Here is a 12,430-nt window from a genome sequence, read left to right on the forward strand (position 1 = left end):
ATGAAACCTAATAGGCATTGAAAGTCAAGGGATACATGCTTCTCCCTTTTCTTCCTTAGGTAGCTGTCTCCTGTATCACAAAATGGTGCCTATAGGAACACCTTATTCAGTGTTTCTTTGTATTAGCTTTTCCAAATTATTTGTTTATACTCCTTTTGTTTAGTACTGGAAATGTGCTTTTAGATAGGAATAAAGGAAATGAACAAATGGTAAAACTAATATTTTTAGCAAACTGTAATTTAAAATATTAAAAACACTAAAAATTAAAGCATTTTATTTCTTTATGTAAACTTAAAAATAATGTGACATCTCATATAAATTGTGATTTCTTCAAGAGATAGAACTGTTAGACTTGGCAATAAATAAACATGTTAATCCTAAACTCCTAATCCTTCCCTCACCCGCCCCCTGCCCCTCCGCCCATTAGCAACCACAAGTCTGCTCTCTATATATGTAAGTCTGTTTTTGTTTCATAGATATGTTGATTTGTGTCATATTTTAGACACCAGTAGTTTGGGATTAACAAATGTGAACTGTTACACATAAGATGGATAAACAACAATATCCTATTGAATAGCACAGGGAATTATATTCAATATCCTGTGATAAACCATAATGGAAAAAACATGAAAAGCAATATATATATATATATATATGTGTGTGTGTGTGTATGTATATTTATATAGAACTGAGTCAGTTCACTGTGCAGCAGAAATTAAATACAATATTGTAAATCAACTATGCATCAATTAAAAATCATGTGTTGGGGAGAGGAAAGTACGAATAAGAGAATAGGAGCAGTATGATGTCAAGAGTCATTTAGTGTATGATAATGTGATTCACTGAACTGTCGTGTAAGGAGAATGGTTCTTGGGGCCAAGGTAGGAGTGAGAGATGGAAGATGATAAAATCAACTTTGAAACAGTTGCATTTGAATCAGGATGGGCTGGCTTCCCCAATGGCTCAGTGGGTAAAGAATATGCCTGAAGTGCAGGAGACACAGAAGACTCCAGTTTGATCCCTGGGTCAGGCAGCTCCTTTGGAAGAGGGCATGGCAACCTTCTCCAGTATTCTTGCCTGGAGAATCCCATTGACAGAGGAGCCTGGTGGGCTACAGTCCAAAGTAATGCAAAGAGGTGGACATAACTGAGCGACTAAGCACGCATTATGTGACAGTAACATAAGGCTTGAAATTCAGGATCAAGAACTGTAAGGTTTGAAAGTCATCAGCACGCAGATATTAATTAAAAGTGGGGAAGTGCACTAGATCTCCTCAGAAATGTGAGGAGAGCTATGGTGGAATAGGATCAGGGGAAAATGCTGTGGAACTGAGGTTTCAAGGTATTGGGTGGAGAGAGAAAAAAACAAGCACATACATGAAGATAAAGAAGAATCTACATAGAGGATATTTTATGTCTTCCCAAATATTGTGGCCAAATGCCAAATTTTCAAACAAATAATAGTATAAATGATTATACCTTAGGAGCCATATTTCCATTTATATTCCTCCTATATTTTAAACAGAAAATTTTTAAAAATCAAACTTTTAATTTTGCTTCAATTCTTCCATCACTTTAAATTTCTCACCATGTGGATAATGTGCTAGAAACAGTATGCCTCCATCCCTCCATTCTTACACTTAAAGCTCTGCTTTATTGATAAAACATATGTAAGCTAATTTTAGTTGTCAGCAAAAATACATGGCAAAAATTGTGTATTTTTCAAGGCAAAAAACTAATGGGACAATTAGTGACTCAGATTGTTCTCATTTTAAAGATTTTCTTTTTTCAAAATCCCTAACCATCTTTTTGTTAGGGGAACATATAATGGTCCCAGTTCAGTAGTCAGGAGCCACAAAGGAAAATATTGATTTCAGTGACTAAAATTGGCTTTAGCCCTTTAGCTAACCTTTTACTTTTCAAAAAATGTGCTTTTGTAAAGATTTATCAATTTTTAAAAGTGTGTTTGTTCAAACTTGTGTATTAAAATGTTCCCATTTATATGTCCATGGTCACTGCAGATGGTGACCATGGTCATGAAATTAAAAGATACTTGCTCCTTGGAACAAAAGCTATGACAGCATATTAAAAAACAGAGATATCAGTTTGCTAACAAAGGTCCATATAGTCAAAGCTATGGTTTTTTCAGTAGTCATGTATGGATGTGAGAGCTGGACTATAAAGTAGGCTGAGTGTCAAAGTAATTGATGTTTTTAAGCTATGGTGTTGGAGAAGACTCTTGAGAGTCCCTTGGACTGCACGGAGATCAAACCTGTCCTAAAGGAAGTCAATCCTGAATATTCATTGGAAGGACCGATGCTGATGCTGGAGCTGAAGCTCCAATACTTTGGCCATCTGATGTGAAGAGCCGGCTCATTTGAAAAGACCCTGATGCGGATACATGAGTCAGGTGCTCGGGCCTGGTGCACTGGGAGGACCCTGAGGAGTCGGGTGGGGAGGGAGGTGGGAGGGGGGATCGGGATGGGGAATACATGTAACTATATGGCTGATTCATGTCAATGTATGACAAAACCCACTGAAATGTTGTAAAGTGATTGGCCTCCAACTAATAAAATAATATTAAAAAAAAAAAAAAAAAAAGAAAAGACCCTGATGCTGGGGAAGATTTAAGGCAGGAGAAGAAGGGGACGACAGAGGATGAGATGGCTGGATGGCATCATCAACTCAATGGACATGAGTTGGAGCACGCTCTGGGAGTTGATGAAGGACAGGGAACCTGGCTGCTACATTCACAAAGAGTCAGACATGACTGAGTGGCTGAATAACAACAGCAAGGAATTAAATTCTCAAATTCAATTCTAAACTAAACTAGATGAACATCCTTTGACTAGAGCATTCATGGAATAGTTAGTTTATTGTTGTTGTTTAGTTGGTAAGTCATGTCCAACTCTTTTGCAACCTCATTGATTACAGCCCGCCAGTCTCCTCTGTTCATGGGATTTCCTGGGCAAGAATACTGGAGTGGTTTGCCATTCCCTTCTCCAGGGGATCTCCCCAACCAAGGGACTGAACTCGAGTCTCCTGCATTGGCAGGTAGATACTTTACCACTGGGCCGCTAGGGAACCCTAAATGTGTATAATAATTTTGGGGGGGATACAGATGATAAGCAATATAAACATAACTATTTAAAATAATTATAGTAGAAGCTGAGTCAAACACCTGTTATAAGGAAAGTAAATTAATAGTGAGTGGTGAGCGTATGTATTTTAAACTTTTAGATTACATTATGCTGTATAACTTTATAGTCCATAGGGTATATCTACTATTCACGTCTAGTTTCCCTGGGATAACTGCTCTTGGGTTTTGCTGTTTACAGACATGGTTCATTGAATAAATATTGATTATTCATATTAGATGCATATAAGGATATAGAGCAAAGTGCTTGAAGATACTAGTCTGAAGAATAAAAATATGGCCTTGTTAAAGTTAATTCAAGCCAGTCCCACCATTCTGCCCTTTGCTGGGCAAAATGGAACTAAAAGAACTTAAGTGAACTCTCTTGTCAAGCTTTTGTAACTGTGGTAATTTTAGAGGAAAAGAATTTCAGGAACATCTCAAGACTTCAAAAAAAAAAAGCACACTAAATATCTTACTGAATTCAGGGCTGTAGCCAACTGCCTGACTTCAGACTAAATCTTAAAACATGAACGGAACTAAAAGCTTCCCATAAACATGAGGACCCAGAAGCAGCCACAGTTGTGGAAAGTCAGTCTAAGCAGTGCAGTCACATTCAGCTCTTTTCATCTCTGCTGAACCATTTTTAAAAGTCATATGATGCCGCAACACTTTGATAGCAGCCTCCTCTGCTTTTTAAATCTTTCTTGCCTGACTTTTGTCCCTCCTTTGCGATTCCTACAAGTTGTTTTTCTAAACTAATCTCATAACTTGTTACCGTAAATAACAACCAATTCTTCTAGAATGGCCAGCCTGAAGCACTCCATGTCCATGCTTTTCAACCACCTTAGGAGGTGTCTAAATTTCCTTTACAAAAATCACATTAATTTGATTTTTATGTATTATTTATTATTTATAAATTTATTTTTCCTCCATGATCACCATCATCAAGGAAATAACAACTCACCCCGGTACTCTTGCCTGAGAAATCCCATGGATAGAGGAGCCTGGTTGGCTCAGAGCAACACTGTAATGTAAACAGTGAAGAAACTTCTAGAAAAATACAGAATATAAACCTATTTATACTGGGACTGAAGCCCTTGGAGTATAACAAATCTGTGTAAGATCTGAAAAAGAAAAGTGCAGATGAATAGATAAGTTTCTTTTATCCATTCAGCAGTTTGCTCCAACACAACTCTGTACCATCTTTCTTAACACTTTGCCAAAAAATGGCATAAAGCTGTTCCACTTTAAAAAATTAACTGTAAACAAAGGCAACTTTAAACAAACTCCTCTTCTGATAAAGAGAAGTTTCTCAATGCTTAGCAATTTGATGGATTTTAACATTAAAATTTAGATTAAAAATCTGCAATTGTACACAAAGGCAAGGGTCATTGTGTAAGCTTTACTGCTGTGGAATGCTTTCCTAGGTCAACATTCATTTACTACGACAGCTCTTCTTCAGCCTTTTTAAAAAAAATCTTATTTTTAATTAAATTAAACAAAGTTGTATTGGTTTTTACCATACAATGGTATGAACCAGCCATAAGTATACATATATTCCCTCCCTTTTGGGCTTCCCTCCCACCCATCCAGGTCATTACAGAGAACCAGGCTGAGTTCCCTGTGCTCTGGCAACTTTCCACTAGCTATCTATGCTACTTCTGTAGAGATTATTCCATTACACAGCAAACCTTTGATTTCAAACATCATGACAATAGATTGCTTTGCTTCTGTTTTTTTTTTTTTTTTTTTTTTCTTCCTCTGTTTTTGGCACTAATTGCAAGTCAGGATTTCCCATAACATATAGTCGTGGACCAGGACTCAAACACTGCCTTTTTCAGGTATTATTTTAAGGTATTACATCTCTGATATTTACTATTCTGGATTGGATTATGCATTTACTTTCCATTTGAAAATGGTACATGTGCACTGTCAGCCTCTTGCCATTTTTAAACATTTTTTTAAAATGCTTTGAAAATAGTAAGAACATTTAAAATACTATCACAAATTTCTTATTAGTTGAAAGAAAACTTTAAAAAAAAAAAAAGATAAAACCTTGACAGATTGTTTTTGTTATCCAGAGAACAGTCTTCTAGAACTCTCCTGAATTATTTTAAATGGGACATAATGATACTACCATTGTAACGGGAAGCCTATATGTATAAAGACATTGAAGAGATGCTTCTCGTTTGTGGATATCAAGTCATTTTTTTTCTTTTCCAGCAAGATTATCCTCTATTAGGAAAGTATAAAGGGAAATACCACAAGGTTAAGAGACTTCCTTAAGGCAGACAATTTATCTGTTCTCTGGTCACAGGGAAACTTTCCAAGCAACAGTCCAGCCTTGCTAATCAGTAGACATGATTCCTGCGTGTAGGATAGCTTGGTCTGAAAACACTACAGGGGGGAACTAAATAAATAAAACGTGAGCTCTGTGTGACCAAGTGGCTTCTTTGTTAGCTGGAAGACAACCCGAGACAAAAGAGGCTCTATGTTCAGCAGGAAGCAAGGAGGCAAATTTGCTCGGCTGTCTTGAGAACACGTGTGCTTATGGTGACCCGCATTCAATTGACATATATCCCTTCCATCCAAGTGCACTCCAGCTCAGATTACAACCACATACAGTTCTCCGGCTACGTGAACTCTTTGGTTTTAGATGTCTGACTCTCTGGAACAGTGAAGTAAGCAATTCTATTCAATATCAAACAGAATCCAAAGAAGCATATAGTCTTAATAATTGTGTGCTCACTCCTGGGAGGAATGGACTCCAAAGGGCAAGAATCCAGATGGATGGCATCGGAGAAGCCAGAGGTAGGACTTTAAGGAAACAGCATTAGCTATGATGGAGGGGGAAGATGTTTTCTTGGAGGAGAAAAAGAAAAGAGCTTAAAACGAAGCAGTTTCAGACACCTAAATGCTGAATTTGGAAAAAACTGTTGGCTTATTTACAAAATACCAGTGAAAGAGGCTACGCCCACTGAGATCACAAAACTGGAGTGGACCATTTTAAAATGCTGGGGAAAAAATGAACTAAATACAAACAAAAGGCAGATAGAAACCACCTTATCACACTCAGAAATCTTCTACTGAGTTAGAAAGGACCAGGAAAGAGGACAACTACTGTTAACAGAGAGAAAGAGCATTGAAAATGGTATCGAATGAGCCAACTTTTCATAAAATCTGGCAGTCATTTGCAGTAGAATACCATACCCAGTGTTTACTCTTTGCTGTTGATGTTACTGAGGCCTCCAGGTGGCCCGGTAGGAAAGAATCTGCTTGCCAATGCAGGAGATGCAGGAGACAAGGGTTGAATCCTTGGCTTGGAAAGACTCCTGGAGTTGGAAATGCAGCTCACTCCAGTATTCGTGCCTGGCAAATTCCATGGACAGAGGAGCCTGGGAGGCTGCAGTCCATGAGGTCCCAAAGAATTAGACATGACTGAGCACACATCACATAACTAATGATGCTACTTGCTACAGTCCTTGGGACTAGTCCTAATCTTCCTGTCTTGCTCTATGTGGGGAAGCAAGGGTCATAGTGGGGTCTCCTTTGCAGACTCACCCTGAACCAGCCATGTCCCCATGCCCCCAAGGCACCCTGGGCAAACCTCTCTCACACTCACCATGTTATCAGATCATTATCAGCAGGGCAGTTCTGTGTTCCACACTAGAGGGTAAGCTCACTGTGGGCAAAGACTCTGTGTGATTCATGTTTTTCCCTCAGTGCTTAGTACATCATAGAGCAAAGATTAAATACTCAAAACTAAGCTGAAGGAAAATGAAAGTGAAAGCCACTCAGTCGTGTTCAACTCTTGCAACCCCATGGACTATATAGTCCATGGAATTCTTCAGGACAGAATATTGGAGTGGGTAGCCATTCCCTTCTCCAGGGGATCTTCCCAATCCAGGGATCAAACCCAGATCTCCTGAATTGCAGGCAGATTCTTCACCAGCTGAGCAACCAGGAAAGCCCAGACTGAAGGAAGAACCAGCTTATTCCACTGCAAGTAGAAGGTGAATTTTACCCTAAATGTGATCTCTTTGAGTCATATATAATCAACAACATTCATTTGGTTTATAAAATGCAACCCTGATTCCTCTGTTCATCAGAGCTTTCTAAATTTTCATATTCTGGGTCAGAAATCTGCCCCTGCAGTCTTATTCATTGCAAAGTACTTCCTTCATTCCAAAGGAGAGCACATATTCTTGAATCTTACCCCCTCTTGGGTGAGTTTTTGCCTTCCAGCCCAGAGTATAGATTCCCCTTTACTTTAATCAACAGTTTGAATTCTAGGTTCCAGATTCTTAACCAAAAGCTTCAAAATATCCTTTACATTTTCTCATGGCTGATTCACTCTCCCTCACATTGTCTCCTAATGGTTGTCCAGTTTATTGTAGAGGCCCTAGGATGACACATGTGTAGCAGGATGTGGGAGAGAAATGTCATGAAGAGTCAGGGTCCAGCTACATTGGAGAGGTTTCAAGTGCATCAGTAATCTAGGGTGTACAGGACAATCCCCTCTAAGACAAATGATAGGTCATTATGCCTTCTACCTCTTGTGTGTGTGTTTCTTTTTGTGTTAGTTTCTCAGTCACATCCAACTTTTTGTGACCCTATGGGTTGTAGCCTGCCAGGTTCCTCTGTTCTTGGAATTCTCCAAGCAAGAATACTAGAGTGGGTTGCCATTCCCTGCTCCAGGGAATCTTCCCAACCTGGCAATCAAACCCAGTTTCCCTGGATTGCAGGCAAATTCTTTACCATCTGATCCACAAAGGAAGCTAAGAAAAAAACACAGAAGTTGATTAAAAAACCCCTGAGTTGATTACTACATGATAATTAAATGAGAAGGAAGGATGACATTCCAGACTGAGCAAAGAGCATAAACCACGGTCCAAAGATGGAAAATAGCATGGTTCCTTTTTTTTGGTGAGGCAAAAGTGATTTGATGTCATAAGAGCATAAACACAAGGCAACATGTGTTTGGAGAAGTGATTGACAGGTAAAGTTGCTGAAAAGTCTTAAGCAGGAGATATGTCTAATCTTTTGTTCCCCCAGAAAGCAGAGACTAAGGCAAAGATTTTGTGCCATGAATTTATTAGAAAATATCATAGGAGAGCAGAAGTGAGAGAAAAGGGAAGTGATACAGGACAGAATCAAAACTGAACTGAGATGCTATTGAGTTACCAAGTGTAACTGATCACTCAGTCTCACAGAATTATCTTTGAGAAACCACATGAGCAACTGTATCTAAAGAAAATCTTTTCAGGAAGAGAAGAGAAGAAGAATATACCTGCCAACTTCCATTTCCATTAGTCAAAAATTTACCCCATTGTTAAGACCTTCAATTTGTTTGGTGTCCTAGAATCAAGTACACAGTAGTATACCAAGAAGTACTTTTAAGTAGCAAGAATTTCTCTGTCTCAGAAATCATTCCCTTCTTCTTTTCACAGGTGGAAAGATTTCATTCTTTTTACTGGCTGAGTAGTATTCCATCATATATATATACCACAACTTCTACATCCATCAATTGATAAACTTTTGGGTTACTTCCATATCTTGCCTATTGAAATAATGGTGCAATCTTTTAAAATTAGTGTTTTTTTTTTTTTCCCTTTTGCTAAGTACCCAGGAGTGGAATTGCTGGATCATATGGTAGTTCTATTTCTAATTTTTTGAAGAACCTCCATAATATCTTCCATGGTAGCTACACCAACTTACATTCCCACCAACAGTATGTGAGGGTACCCTCTTCTCCACATCCTCATCAACACTTATTATTTCTGAGCTTTTTGATGACAGCCATTCTGATAGGTGTGAGATGATATTTCACTGGAATTTTTTTATTTTAAAAAATTGTTTATCTACTTTTGCCTGTGTTGCATCTTTGTTGGTTTGTGAGGGCTTTCTCTAGTTGTGGCCACTGGGATTAACTCTTTGTTGCAGTGTGTGGACTTCTCATTGTGGTGGCTTCCTCTGTTGAAGGGCACGGCTCTAGGCACGTGGGCTTCAGTAATTGCAGCACACAGGCTTGTGGGCTCTAGAGCACGGGCTTGGTCGTCATGGCAAATGAGCTTAGCTGCTCCATGGATGTGAAATCTTCCCTGACTGGGACTAGAACCCACATCCCTTGCATTGGTAGGAAGATTCTTATCCACTGCACCACCAGGAAAATCTTCACTCTAATTTTGATTTGCATTTCGTTGATGACTGGTGATGTAGTTTTTCATGTGCCTTTGACCATCTGTATGCCTTGTTTGAAATAAAAAAAGGTCTATTCATGTCCTCTGCCCATTTTTCAATGGAATTTTTAAAAAGAAACATGAATTGTTTACTTCTGCAATTGTTCACTTAATATTTCTAAACTGCTTTTGACCATGGGTAACTGAAACCATGGAGAGTAAAGTCATAGATAAGGGGGAATTACTGTATTGTCAACTACAGTCTCCATGCTGCACATTATATCTTCAGAAATTATTTATCTTATAATTGGAAGTTTGTACCTTTTGGCCACCTTCATCCATTTCCCCCACACTCCACCTCTGGCAACCACCAATAAGTTCTGTTTCTACAAATTTGGTTTTTTTAACTTCTACATATACATGAGATTGGGCTTCCTAGGTGGCCCTAGGGGTAAAGAACCTGCCTGCCAATGCAAGAGATGTAAGGGATGTGGGTCCAATCTCTGGGTCAGAAAGATCCCCTGGAGAAGCAAATGGCAACCCACTCCAGTATTCTTGCCTAGAAAATCCCATGGACAGAGGAGTCTGGCAGGGTACAGTGCATGGGGTTGCAAAAAGTCAGACATGACTGAAGTGGCTTAACACACACACATACATGAGATCATACAGTATTTATCTTTCTCCGTTTGAGTTGTTTTACCTAACAATAATGCACTCAAGGTCCACCTATGTTGTTGCAAACAGCAGAGTTTCCTTAATTCTCTTAATTGAATAATATTCCATTATGCACACACACACACACGCACACACACACACCACATCTTCTTTAGTCATTCATTCCTTGAGGGACACTTCTGTTGATTCCATATCTTGGCTATTGTGAATAATGCTGCAACAGGCATGGGTTGTTTGTTTTCCTCACATTGAGCTATATGAGTTCTTTGTATATTTTTGGATACTAAACCCTGATTAGAAGCATCATTTGAAAATATCCTCTCCCATTCAGCTGGCAGCCTTTTTGTTTTGTTGATAGTTTTCTTCCCTGTGCAAACGTTTTCCAGTGAGTTGTAGCCCTATTTATTTTTGTTTTTGTTTCTTTTACCTAAGGAGACATTCCCCTGAAAATATCACTAAGACCAATATCAGAAAATGCATTGCTTATGTTTTCTTCTAAGAGTTTTATGGTTTAAGTCTTACATTTGAGCCTTTAATCCATCTTGCATTTGTTTTGTGTATAGTATGGGAAAATAGTCCAGTTTGATTCTTTTATATGTAACTGATTGGTTTTCCTAACACCATTTATTGAAGAAGTTTGTCTTTTCCCCATTGTATATTCTTGCCTCCTTTGTCATAGACTAATTGACCGTACAAGTGTGGGTTCATTTCTGAGCTCCCCAGTTTTAACAACAGTTAGGGTAAAGCTTATTACTCATATTACCTACTTCACCCCAAGACACTTAAGAAATATTCTCAAGAGTTCCCTTGATAACTAGGTCTTTATTAAAAGTTAGTTTAAAGATTATTAACTGAAAGAAGTAGGCATTAGAATTGCTTAAAAGCAAAATACATAGATTCCTCAGAGTTAAAGGGAAAGCGTTTCTTAGCCTGTGCCATGAGTAAAACATAAACAGCTAAGTCAAGCTGTAACAACCAATTAAAACAAAATATTCTAGTGTCATGATTACATATTAGGGCACTGTAATTATTTCTCTTAAAATATGGTGTCTTCATTTCTGTCAAAACTTTGCTTTCTTCAGGAGCATTTTATTGACGGCTTTGATTGCAAAGATCTGTTAAGAATGCTATTTATCAGGGGCCCACAGTCACATCCACGACACTGAGGGAACACACAGGAACTAGTTACTCTATCCCCAAATTACAGCTGACACTGGAAATAAAATAAACCAGATAAATGCTTATTTTATGTGAGATTACACATGCTTAAGCTCATTGCAAATTTTACTGAATAACTAAAAAACATAATAACAGCCAAGAACCGGTAGGTATTTAGAATTGATATATATTGCAAAGAGGCCTTGAAGAGCGTCCAATTTCCTGAGAGAGCTTCTAATTTAGAACATTTCCTGGTGCATGTAGTTACAAAGTTCAGAAATACGGTAAACCGATATTTAGTCACATGAACTGTGACTGCAAGTGCCCCAGACTGGAGTCACACTTCTGGAACCTTCTCTCTGCCTGCACTGCTGAGTGTTTTTCTGGGGAATAAAAGGAAAAGGTCCTGGTATTTTCTTTTTAATTGCTCTACTTCCACAGTTCTAGGAATTTGGGAATCAATTTGGGACTAAGAATCATGCCAGGAAGATAAATTACATTCATATGTCAGATATTGCCTCACAATGCTATCTGGCTCAGCAGGCTATAGTGAGCCCCCACTCACCAGGCCAATCTTCAGCCAAAAAAATAAATAAATATATAAATAAAAGAACCCCTACTGTTTCTCCATCAAGGGCAACTCTCTCACAGGGCAAACAAAAGCAACAGAGGGAGGCCAACCAGATCCATGCAGTTCCACGGGTTGCTACGCAACCTTCCGTGCAGGTTGGGCAGCAACAGATGGACATTTTGAATAGAATTAATGCCCCTCTGACCCATGGTTTAAATGGTGCCCACACCTACTGCCTGATGAATTCTATTAACTATAGGCATACTTACACATATAACATATAGCATCCTAAGTGACATGGTTATTACCCTCCTTACTAACATAAAGACATAAATCTATTGGCAAAATTTGAGACTGATAATATTCAATGAACTATTTCTCTTTTTTCTCCATTTCTTGATAAATGAATCACTGATGTCTCATAACCCTGGGCTACATATTTCCTTACAGCGTTGCACTGATTTCATATGCAAACCTGGCAAGGCCTGCTCTGAGTCTCTGCTTCATTTCTGCACAGAGCCCTGTTTCTTCCTCAGCCATTGTCACCTGTGGGCTTTGGGCATTGTGCAAGAGACCTCTTTTTATTGTAACTTTAAGAAAGAACATAACACGGAATAAATATTTTATATACCTTTGTGAGGACAATGTTGTAACCATGTTCCTGATTGAACAATCAATCTAAAGTCTATACTCAAAGCTGAAAAAGTTC

The sequence above is a fragment of the Muntiacus reevesi genome, chromosome 11 (assembly GCF_963930625.1).
Source record: "Muntiacus reevesi chromosome 11, mMunRee1.1, whole genome shotgun sequence".
Taxonomy (NCBI): domain Eukaryota; kingdom Metazoa; phylum Chordata; class Mammalia; order Artiodactyla; family Cervidae; genus Muntiacus; species Muntiacus reevesi.